The sequence below is a fragment of the Aedes aegypti genome, chromosome 3 (genome assembly GCF_002204515.2).
Source record: "Aedes aegypti strain LVP_AGWG chromosome 3, AaegL5.0 Primary Assembly, whole genome shotgun sequence".
Taxonomy (NCBI): Eukaryota; Metazoa; Arthropoda; class Insecta; order Diptera; family Culicidae; genus Aedes; species Aedes aegypti.
Genome location: NC_035109.1, coordinates 344,266,198 through 344,278,249, shown reverse-complemented (window position 1 = coordinate 344,278,249; position 12,052 = coordinate 344,266,198). Strand labels below are relative to the sequence as shown.

General features: G+C 39.3%; 1 pseudogene; it reads right to left on the bottom strand.

Annotated features, from left to right (window-relative positions):
- Nucleotides 1-6,026: 6,026 nt before the first annotated feature.
- LOC110678261 lies at nucleotides 6,027-9,444 on the bottom strand (annotated as a pseudogene).
- Nucleotides 9,445-12,052: the final 2,608 nt, after the last annotated feature.

Here is a 12,052-nt window from a genome sequence, read left to right as displayed (position 1 = left end):
TAGCCGAACAAAATAGCGATGGATTTGCATCGATATTTATTATGGGTCATGGGGATGTGATCCTTGGTTCGTCGTTTGAACTAGTTGCATGGTTGGATGGGTTGCGTGTGTTAGAGTGGTATAATTCAGAGAAGGGGTTCGGACCATTACACCGTTACAGCTTGGGAAAATAGCCAAATATTAATTGAGGCAATGTTGGGGACCATTTTGAGGGTAATAGCAAGAGGAATTCATCCGGTATACCTATATAGCCAATACCAATATCATATCCCTTATGACATAGCTTCCCAAACTCGGTTTTCGCGGCGCATCGGATCGCTTTTTCGTTCATATTTAAGCGAGCTCGCAACAAGCTGGTGCGCCTCGATAAGCGAGTTTGGAAAGCGCGGCCTTATGACATACATAAGCGGAAAATTTCAGAAGAAATATGTTATGTAAAAATGTGTCAGTTATGAATTTTTTTTTGTAACTTTGTCGCCCCTGGAGATGACTAAGAAATACACAATTTTTTTTTGACGACACGGATCCAAACTACCCCAGTATTGTTCGTGCAGAGATGCCACCCCAGAGTTGATCTGAAGCTTTGCCCTGTATATAGAAAGAGCAATCGCTGGATCAGGGCCAATGAAGTCATGCGATGCTCCATTACGAGCTTACTCATCAGTCGATTCATTTCCAGTGATGGAAGAAAGACCAGGTACCCATCCAAGGTTTACAGAGTTGATCGAATCCTGTTCCTCAGTTAAATATTTAAAAGCCTTGAGTAGCAAGACCTTTGAAACAAGAGGTTTTATAGCAACCTGACTATCTGAACAGAAGTATATGACTTAACCCATTACGTGCTGTTGAAGTGCTGATTGCACTCCACATATAAGAGCAAATGTTTCCACCTGAAAATACTGCAGTGTCTACCAAGTGAGTAAAACTGATGCAACCTTAGTTTGCGAGAATATACACCAGCACCAGCTCTACCTTCAAGAAAGAAGCCATCAGTGTAATAAACTATATTGCTTGATATACGTATTTCCAAATAGCCAGACATCCACTCTTCTCATGAAGGGAATTGTGTAGTAAATGTCTTGTAAGAAAATCTACAAGCAATTCTTAGACCACTTGGAGTAAAGACGATTTTTTCTCAATTCACTAAAAGTGGAAACAACGAAGTGTGTATAGATCTACGATTCACTAGATTTTTCTTTATTTGATCCAGTACCTAAGGGCAAGAAAGTGTTTCTTCTTTAAGATGTTTGTATAAAGGCTCACTGTGGGAAAGCGTCTCGAACGCTGCCGGGGGAGTTGTAGAGAATGTACCAGACATCGCCATATAGCATTCTGTGAGAATGGCCTAATTTTGACTGGATTGTTCTTACTTCGCCCTTTCATCACCACACAAGACATCCATATGCCAGAATAGAATTGGTCGAATAACTGTTCCATCGATATCCATTTGATGTACCGTAATCCGGGGTAACATTGATATTTTTGTTGACATTTGTTAAAAAAAATAGTTTTGACGTTAACTACGTCTTACGGCAATATACTGGGTGTCAATTAAAAATCTAAAATGTTGCGACCGTCACGAAATTATGTAAGATTTTAAATACTAATATCTCAGTCATTTATCGGTAGATTTTCAATATTTTCCCACCAATCGGTCGGAAATTTATACAAAATTTTACTCATATGGAGAAAACTTTTGATTTTTGACGAAAGACTGTCGAAAATTGGGAAAATGTCGACCCCTGTCTTACGCAACCAAACTCATTCATATTGTCTTCCACGATTCTTTTGGGTTGGGAAGCGCGCTATAAAGGAGACTATTTTCAGCTTCTTCGCTCATTCCTCTTTTGATATTAACTACATCTTACGGCAATATACTGGGTGTCAATTGAAAATCTAAAATGTTGGGACCGTCACGATATTATGTTAGAGTTTCAACTAAAGGAAGGCTGCAACTATGAAAATCGACTAAAATTCAAATGCAAAAAATCACTTGGCTTAGTTAACGCCATGCGGTCGTGTCTTGTACACAACCCCCTCTGATTTTTTTTTAATGAATAGGGTTTTGTTCTTCTTCGTCGTAAGCGCTACTATTCGTCGTATCAAACTTTAAATGTTCCACTACGGTGGATATTCAAACTTACCTGCAACAATGATTCATTATCCAAGTGTAATTTTGTGAAAACTGTTATGGTTTGTACACTTGTAGACCAAAAAGGCAATAAAACTACGGTATTTCGGTAAATAACTTCAGTTCAATTATCCACTTTGCACTTTTTCACCGAAATCGCATGGACGAACACGATTTGAGAGAAATGCTTAGCGATCGACTGAGCCACACCACTTTCCAACACAAGTTTCTTCCCGCCCCGTGGGTGATTTACTTCGCCGGGCACTTATTTTCACTATGGAAAACCTTCGTACTTCTTCACTGAAGGTTTCATTCCAATCACACGCCGTAAAACTTCAAAAAATCACCAAATTTTACGAAATTTCCTCAACCGTCGCGTATAATTGAGAATGTAAACAAAGTTTAATCCGTCGTACTGAGAAAAAAAAGCTTGTGCGCATCAATGTGTGCGCAACGCTCGATGTAAAAATACGGTTTCTTTGATTGTGTTGTTTTCGCTGTACTGTGAGCAAATGCCATAATTGTACGGTCAAAAGGAATTGTGTAATATGTTTGGGCTGAATTTTGATAACGAACAATGAATTTTAAAGGAAATTAATATATTCCATCATGCTGAAGGAATGGAGGGAGATGCCAGTAGATCTATATATTCTAGTAAAACATTTTCTTGTAGCGTTGATATGTTGTGTTTTAACCATTCAGTACACACAGTGAGCCGTAAGTTGTGAGACGAATCTGGAAACTGATTGCGACGGAGTTGAAAACCATACGACGGACTGAGAATACGGTAAGATGCATTTTCTTTGCATTATTTCGAAAAAGAGATCAAGATTTATCAAAATGTTATTGTACAATGCTAAAGCCGTTTTGAGAAAGAATTGTTTGGCATCGGTTTGTGTCAGCATCATTCACTGCAATACTGGGAAAATTGCAGTTCTCACTGATCAATACTTAATACGATGGATACTAGCACATCACCCTATGTTGCAAATTTTATATCTTCAAACAAGTATTGACACCCATCGCTCGTGACTATATACTGCATTTTGTTTTGTGAGACATTTAAGCATGTTTAAAAAAACGTTCTAAGTTTTTTTTTATTTATCTCTTTTTTATTTTCGACTTTTAGCAGTCAGCTATTTTTACTTTTAGGGAAAAGGTATTCAACATCGGCAGATAGAGATATGTTTGCCAAATGAAGTGTGATTGTGTTTACATTATACTAAAAGATTATGTAGCTGGCGGATTAATTGGCGGAGATTGTGGGGCTTGGGGATGCTACAAATGTCATTAGCCAAATACTTCAGTTTACCGTAGCGTAGCTGTAGTATTGTATATAATCGTGTATAATCGTGTAGAATGGAAATTGTGGAAATTACCACAATTACAATTTTTTTTATTTAGTTGATATGGGTTAACAATGATCACCCTTGAAAACACCGTTCAGTCATAATGAAAGTATTATTACTTAATAATATCATAGTCCCTGAAGCCGAATATGAAGGCCAAACTCTTACAAGCATTTACTGTTTGAGTTGTTTTGAAATTTAAAACATGTTGAATTGTCGAATACGCCTAAAAGTAGGCAATTTCCTAAAGATATTCTGCATTCTTCATGGTAATTTATGATTTACGCTTTAGCTGAACATGAAAGTTTCGACAACGGATTTGTTTTTTGGCGATTTCATTTAAGTAACAGTCGCATTTTTCTTGCTCATATCTATTTCAAAACTTATATGAGACACTATTCTTTTATCATGTCATCCATAATCATGAAAATCAATTTATCCAAATGTTGGACAATTTAAGCATGAACACAACTCAATTTTCGTAAAAACCTCAATTTGTATTTGCAAATAAATAGAAAGAAGAGAAGCACCATTCATGCATTGAAAATATTTCATCGATAAATTTTGATTAGAACTTTTCACGATCTTTTTCGATCAATGTTACCCCGGATTACGGTACTTTGGTTTGAGATCCAATGTTTTACCAAAGGTTTGCGGCATTGACTGAAGACCATGCAAGCTTTTTAAACTCTTAATTTTTCTTAATTTCGATTTCGTCTTTCCGTTAAATGGAGGATCAGAGGATTCTAAAACATTGAAAAGAGGTACTTTGGAGCTTGTGACGAAAAACTTGTTCCGCAGTACAATCATTCCAATAAATTACACTACACAGATTGACTGCATATGTCAATGGTTGCTACTCTGTGATTGATCGGAACTGGTAAGAATTGCACTTCGATCCAAATGAATATGGGACTCCCATCCCTTACTCTCGAAGTGCAATTTTTGCAGATCTCATATTATTGATCAATAACGGCGCCGGCCAAGTCCTTACAGTCAGTTAGGATGGGGAAGGAGGGTGTAATGATTGTTGCTTCTAGAGTCCGAGAATACCTCTGAATCTCCACAATCACCATGGGAAGGTTGTTTATTAGTGAGGAGAGAAAAATATCTTAGAGTCCCATTGGTCGGTGATGTGAACTATGGATAAGGAGGAATAATAATACTTATGCCTAAAGTTTTTGGCATTTTGAATCGCAGTGAAAAAAATATATTAATTTAGAAGATTAAGAATATTCTTCAACATTCATAATGTCAAACTAATCGAAGCTTATTTTTAGTAATGACAAGAAAAGAAAGCCGTGTATAATAAAATTATATTTAAAAGGAATAAGAGTTTATGTCAACACTTGAAGAGGCGAACCAACCTTCCTTCTTCTGTCGGGTGTGAGATCACTGCGTCCATTGTGATATACCTTTTTGCTTCTTCAAAGACCCTCAGTGGCGAGAACGCCACCGGAATACTTTGCACGGTGACTGAACTTTTAACCATCTGCCATTGATGGGCAGAAGTCCTAAGTTGCAGCATTGTGAATCCTCCAATCTGGTACGATCACCCTGATAAAGCCGACTACTTCCCTGGGGGATGCGTTCCAAATATCGGCCGGCTCCAAAAAGGGCTTGCCAAATATTTTGGAACTTCGTTGTATATGTGCACTGCAGGAGCAGAGAAGGTGTTGAGAGGTTTCACACGTTTCACTACAGAAACGGCAATTTGGTTTTTGGATGACTCCAATCTTTTGTAAATCCAAACCATCCATAGTTAAAACCCTTATCATTCTTCTTCATTTAATGCAGTTCGATTAAAATTAGTGAAATTGTCATCAAAATTTTATAAAAGAAACCTTAAAGGTTATCTTTAAGAAAACGTAAGCTTGTAGTATGTTGACATTGATAATATCGAACCGATCAATTTTTTTATTTTTGGTAATGACAAAAAGTTAAAGGTACATATATACTAGAAATATTTGAAACAGAGTAAAGGTTTATGCCGACACTGGTAGTGCCGAACAATCCAAAGTTTGTTTGAAAAATACAAACGTAACTGTTCTGGCTGGGGAACGTATATGAAACTTGGAGGGCTAAGACTAATGACGAAATCGCTGGGTTTCTCCTGTATCAAAGCTGGCTTGAATGAACTAGTCGAGTCCACTGTGAAATCACTGGGTTTCTCCGGGACCTAGACTGGACACTTGATGGTAGAGCCTTAAATCAAACTCAAAAATCTACTTTTAATAAATTTACTTCTATTCTTCTTTGTGGCTCAAGTACAACTGATCATGAATGTTTAAAATAAACCACTTCTTTCCTGAGATGGGTTTCGAGGGGCACTTCAATGTAATGATTGATCATGACGGACGGAACAGTAACGTTGCCTCGATATAAATGTGTAATCATAACCATGAAACGAGCTCACCAGTTTGTAATCCATCCTCGACTAAATACAAATATCTTTTCGCACAACGCAAACCAGACACGTTTGACCTTGATTCCATCGCTCGCTCCACAGGAACCGCACCACCGACACGAGAAGAAAACGAACACCATTACTTGGGCTTCTCCGATACACTGCCTGCAATACCTACAATTTAGAAAAAAGATTGATAAAGTCCAAACTCACGTTTTTAAAGCACAAATCTAATCGTCTAACAGGTCTACAAAGCTCGTTACGGGTGCAACTGCTGTAAGCATTTAACCGTTTTGCCAGTCAGGCATTGCAGAATTCTTTCTCATTTCGAGAGGGATTCGCGATAAGGGCCTATCTGACAAATCAATAACAATGAGAAAATAACCAATGAAATTTTCATGTGTGTTTTCATTACATTTTGGTTGCATGAGGTGAAGTTTCGTCTTCTACAAATTTGCTCTTTTTCAATAGTTAAATTATCGATAGGGGAAAAGTTCAAATGCAGTGAATAGACAATCAAGCTACAATTTCAACGCTATAGTTTTTTAAATTGTGTACATTTTGTCAGTTTCGCCTAATTCGTGAATCTTTCTAGATTTGTTTTCGGAGCACGATCAAAGCAATCATGCAATACATACCATCGGTCCATGATCGGCAGTGTTTCGCAAGTTATAACAAGCTTGATAAACAAGAGCAGCGAACGAGAGCCCCGAAGCGAATGCAATGATAAAATCAATTTCTCTCGTTCATTTACCACTGGAGGTAAGTGTTTTATTGGCTGACTAGACAATCCTCGAACTTCCGACAGCAATAGACAGAACCTAGGGGGCAGGTTCAGAGCTTGTTTAGATGAGTTTTGCACTTTTACTCCCCCGATATAATCAGAGCTCTAGCCAAAAATTATTAACAAGCTCTCATGACGTGTTGTTGATCATGATTGAAAGAGAGAGATACTCTCAATTTTCTCAGAATTCTCATTGGTCTCCTGTAACTAAAAGTCATTTTTATTTGAAGCGCAATTTATGAAGTATACGAGTAATGTTTCGTAAGATCGTAAACAATCAAAATTTTACTTATGCTTGAAATATTTTGGTTCTCAATAGTTTTGAGATGGCGTCAAAGTATTTGCAGCAGATGTAGGATGCATTTGCTTTGTACAGGATACGTTATCTTACTCATGGTGAATATACTGACTGATAAAAATGACTTCAAGTAAGGCAACAAAGCAATGGGTCAAACGATTTTGTGAGGACGTCTGGGTGATCATTTGGGATCCCAAAATAGCGCTTGTCGCATGTTCGAGGCTTTGCATGTTCAAGAAACACCAGTACATCAATGTAAATTTATTGCACTTTATCATGCTTTTCTAGATTATAGAATATGCAACCCCCAGTAATAACACCTACCATAAATGCTTTTCCCTTTTCAAATTATCCAATATCACTGTGAATTGACGTCAATCTGTCATTCTGTACAATAATCTGAAACATCCCTATTACACTAAATGACCTTTTCATCAAACGGTATATGCTTCTTAAAGCAATTTTTTCACACCGAGGACCTTCCAGGTAACAACCAACCCGCTAATTCTCCTTTTTGGGCTTATAGGGCTGTAATATGGGTAATTGACCCCCAAAACCCCCCCTTGGTTGCGCCGCTGATTACTGTAGTTACTGCTATAAGATAATATTTAATGAAGCAAAATGTTGTAATTATTTTATTTTGACACTTTATCAATTCTTGCGCTTTAAGAATAATCCATACTTTGAATCCTGCAAATATTTCAACATATTTACTTTTTAAAAAATGTGTTTTTAACTCGAGCTATGCCGCAAGATTTTTTATGTTTTGCATTAAAACATTGAACATTTTAAACGAAAAAAAAAAATCTTTTCTCATCTATAGGTTATTTTTGAATTATGCTGCGTCTTTACTTTGGATTGAAGCTTTCAATATATTGCATATAACTTTTCCCTTCTTTTCATAAGTTATTATCATCAATTGTTACTTCCAAACTGGGCAGAACTTGCAGTGTAGCAACATTTTTTGAGTGACATAGAATTTTCAAATATGTATGAATATCACGATATGCTTCATGCTCTGGGAAGTAGAAAATAAGTTAAATTAATTCATGCTTTTCAAATGAGTCATACAGAGTTTAAAGTGGATAAAACACTTTTGCATATTTTTTTTAGTTAGTGGTTTGTCGATGGTCTCTGTCGCCCTGAGAGTTCGCTCACCTCCCGAAGAATCCTTCATGATGTGGACGTCGACCTTTTCGTTAACCAGGGTGATCATGTTCAGCGCCCCGTACATTAATCGGGCTACCATCTTCTGCGCCTCGCCATCCTTCACGATCACATCGATAACCTGATGGTTGGCCGTCACGTTTTTCAGCTTGACGGAGGTGCGCTTTTTGTTCCATTTTTCCCGAGCTTGCTCCGGCCGGAAGGACGATATTTCCTTGTCGTCCGTTCCGATGAGTGTCAGGTTATCGAAGCAACCAATCTGGCGTAAGATGAAGGCGATCACGTCGCTCGACTCCCATTAGCTGACGTAGAGGAGATACAGCGAAGCGTGCGCCGGGAAATTGCTGTGCCCCTCTGGACAGTAGAGAGCGTGGTCTAGACGTTTCGATCCCCACCAGCGCTGCTGAAGTTGGTTGATCATTCCGGAGATGGTGATCTAGATCGAGGTGTCCGGGAGTCGTCGGGGTGGTGGACCATCTGTGGACTGGACTGAATCAGTTCCAGGAGGTGGTACGGTTGGCCGTTATCGAGCGGGTACTTGGCGTACCGAGAGACGTCCATGGGAGCAAGCATTGGAAAGCGAGCGCTCTGTAGAGGTTCCATACGAGATGCGGTCGGATCAGTCGGGTGGAACAGGTTATAGATCTGTGAACTGGAAGGTATGTTGGTTTCGCTACGAGAATCTCTGAGACGACGAGTTGCCAGGGTAATGGCCAAAGGCTTGCAAACATGAAGAAGTCGCCGACCTCGAAGTCGAACTTGGGAAGACTCGAATCGCTGGTGGAGGAAGATATACTCGGCGGAGAAGGTGACGGCAAGAGCTTGTTTACGTCCAGATCATTGACTTCCATGAAGTCATCGATGTGTTTAGCCCAGAAGCTTCGCTTTTATGTCGGGCATTAACCCTTCACAGGGCATCGTGAGCCAGGACGCATCCCATGGATTGCGATCTACGCAACCTATCCGTTGAAGGCCTTTCCTTCGTCGGTTTTCAAGAACTCCGCGTAGACCATGTTGGCACAGGCAAAGAAGTGGTTGAAGGGGTCTTGGAAATCCGGCAAAACAGGTCGTCAGCAGTGGAATGGCTCCAATCGGGATGTCGGCCGTCGAAGGCGAGGTGTCAAACGAGTATGAACTGAGGCTTGACAGAATGCCCAACGCATCGATGCACACGGACGGACACGGAACCAGCCGAATCGCCACGTGGCCCACCAACGAGGTGTAGTGCTGTCGCATCATCGATTCGAATGCCCCTCGGAAAGTCGTCACGTTGGACTTTTTCGCCGTCATGTCCAAGTTGGCGTGCATCATGAGGACGGCAGGCCAGGTGATCCCGATGATGAATCTCCGGTTCTGTTGCTGCGATCTATACTGGTCTATACTGGAGGAGGCGTCCAGCGTTGATCGTCGAATACCTCGCTAGGCAACTCGCTGTGACTGAAGATGGAGTCATCCTGGTGCTTTGACGCATTTGGAAACAGAGGACTGTCGTTTTCCTCGACTCTAAAACCCGAATCAAATGAAAAATACTACGTACTACATTGGAAAATTAAGGTGCCAGAAATTACAATATGCCGAAATAAAAATTGTCATTCTATTAAAAAATGAATAGTAAATATAAGTAATTATTCATCCTGTTCAGAATCTTACCTAAAAAGTCGAGAAACTTCCTCCTGACCTGTAAGGATAGTATCGGAAACCTCATCAATCCCCAATCTCACTTGACATGAAATGGGAAACAATTAACACATGAACTAATTAAAAAAAGAGACAAACGAACATAACAGGAAGAGAAAGTGACAAAACATTCACGAAAGTTACAATTGGAAGACAACATAATTCAAGCAAGTGCTAGAATAAGGGCGTAGGTCCCATGATTGTAATTGAGAGCAGGCAAATAAACAACACTAATAACGATTTTTCAGTAAAACATGATTATCTCAATACAAACTATTGCTTCGAATGGTTTGGATTTTGTTTTATGAATTTCTTAAATATAGCCACGTAAATTCATTATAGATTCCAAATGGATGAAGCAGCTGAGAGTTTCAGAAAGAAGAAAATTTTCATTTCAAGGATATTTCTCCTCGATCAAATCTGAACCGAGTCTATTTGCCTTACCGATGTATTTGTTTATTTATCAAAGAAAAGAACTTATATTATGCAGCTATCAAATTTCCTTAAAATTTAAAAAGTGCTCCACTGCAACGTTGCTGACAAATTTCACAAGAAATAATCTGTTGTTTCATTGCATATCAGCCCCTAACTTTAAGCAACATGGAATTGTACGATTTTCTCCTTCGGTCACAAACGAGACAGTTAAACATAGAAACCGCACTTCAAAGTCCCAAATGCTGATGTAATACGAACCTAATGACACAAATATCTCCTCGAACAGTACAGCAGCGCAGTATCAGATTTTTCGGAAACGCCACAAGCCATAACTCCTTCGCTTCCTTCCAGAAAACTAGGTAAGTCCCGGCGAGCTGCAGAAGCAGTTGCCCTTCTTCGTCTCAGCTGCCGGTCCACAGTGAAGATGGCTCCGGATTCAAGTTCATGTTTACATCTCCTATTGCCACTGAAGTGGTGAGGAGGCTCAAGCACAGGATTAGACGACCGGCGATGACGAAGGTTGAGACATAAACACTCTCAGCTGCTTCATCCTTATGGATGGTAGGGCAGGGGCTCGTCTTGTCCCTGAAGCAGATGAAGATCTCACGCTGAGCTATACTACTGCCGGACTGAGCTGATGCTTACTGATGTTCGTGTGCCATAAAGCAGTAGAGGAAGGTGGGGCAAAAGTTGCCTTTTTAAGATTTGTAGCTCAATTCTTAAGGTGAAGATAAATCGAAGCCAAAGTTCAAAATTTCAAGAACACGGATATGAAGAACCAAAAATCCGTGTGAGCTGAAAACCTAATCGATTGGTCACTCGCTGCTGGTGACCAATCGATTAGGTTTTCAGCTCAAATGGATGTTTAGTTCTTCAGATCCGTGCTCTTAAAATTTTGAACTTTGGCTTCGATTTATCTTCACCTTAACAAATGCAGGATGTCCATTAGGGTGCGGCTTATCATGGGAAAGAAGTCACCAAAATTTCAAATTTTGTCTAAGGTTCGCGAAAAACTGATTATTTTGGGTATATAACAATTAACTCTGTTTTGAACAAATAACTGATAGAAATCTTGTTTGTTATTACTTATAGGACTGAAAATAGGGCCTTCCTTAGCCGAGTGGGTGTCTGGGTTCGATTCCCGATCGGTCTAGGATCTTTTCGTAAAGGAAATTCCCTTGACTTCTCTGAGCAAAGAGTACCATCGTGCCCTGCCACACGATATACGAATGCGAAAATATCAACTTTGGCAATGAAAGTTCTCAGTTGATAACTGTAGAAGTGTTCATAAGAACACTAAGCTGAAAAGCAGGCTCTGTTCCAGTGAGGACGTAAATGCCAAGAAGAAGAAGAAGAAGGACTGAAAATTGTCAAATATTTTGACACAGTTTGTTCAGCAAAATAGTTACGAACTGGGAGGGAGGCACCGATACTACACACGAAATATGACACAACACTTTTCCAAATTGCAAGATAACTCCCGCTCACCAACGACAATCAAGGCAGGCTTGGGGAAAATCGCTAGTTTTCTTTTATTGTGTACCTTCGATCTTTTTGGACAAACTTGGAAAAAGGGCCATAGTATTATGTGAATTCAATTTGAATGATGATTGGAAAACAGTAAAAACATGCGTGTTTCATTACTTTATATTCGATCAAATTAAAAGGTACTATCGCGGCATTGCTTTTGACTGTTGCAGTAAGTGATTTTCAACCGCCTGTTGTCAACTTTGTTGGAATGCAAAAATTTGTTTTGATCAATTACGCACTTTTATTAAATTTGTCCATTCTTCAAGATCTGGGC